Below are 516 nucleotides of genomic sequence, written 5' to 3'. Positions count from 1 at the left end.
GCCGGCGCCAGGGGAGGCTCGGGCGCGTCCCTGGAGGGCGGGAGCCGGGGGCCGCCAGCAGGTGGGGCCGGGGGGCCGGACTCCGCCCCCCGCGCCCTCCTTGTTGGTCCGCGGCCGCCCAGCACCGGCCCCTCTCCCGAGCCGGAGCGCGATTGGTGGCGGCGCTTGTCGCTCGGAGGGGCCGGGCCGCTCTGCTCCGCCGCTCTCGCCGCCGCCGCCGCCGCCGCCGCCGCCGCCGTCGCCGTCGCCGTCCTTCCAGCAGCGCGGGCCGGTCGGACCGCCAAGGCAACCCGCGCCTGGCGATGGGAAACGGCGCGGCCGCGGACCCAGGCTGTGGCAAAGTTTCCCAGACGCGCGTATCCGGGCGCGCGGCTGCTGGCCACCCGTGACCGCTTCCAGAAGGGCTCGGAGATTTTTAATTTGGAAAAAAATCCACCTCATTTCCTTTGTCAAGCTCTCTCTCCGGGTGGCCAGCGGCGGGAGCTCCAAACTTGGGCACGGCGGCTCCGCGGCGAG

The sequence above is a fragment of the Ailuropoda melanoleuca genome, chromosome 16 (assembly GCF_002007445.2).
Source record: "Ailuropoda melanoleuca isolate Jingjing chromosome 16, ASM200744v2, whole genome shotgun sequence".
In the NCBI taxonomy this organism is placed as follows: domain Eukaryota; kingdom Metazoa; phylum Chordata; class Mammalia; order Carnivora; family Ursidae; genus Ailuropoda; species Ailuropoda melanoleuca.
The sequence above is the reverse complement of the archived record's forward strand: the minus strand, read 5'-3'. Positions refer to the sequence as shown.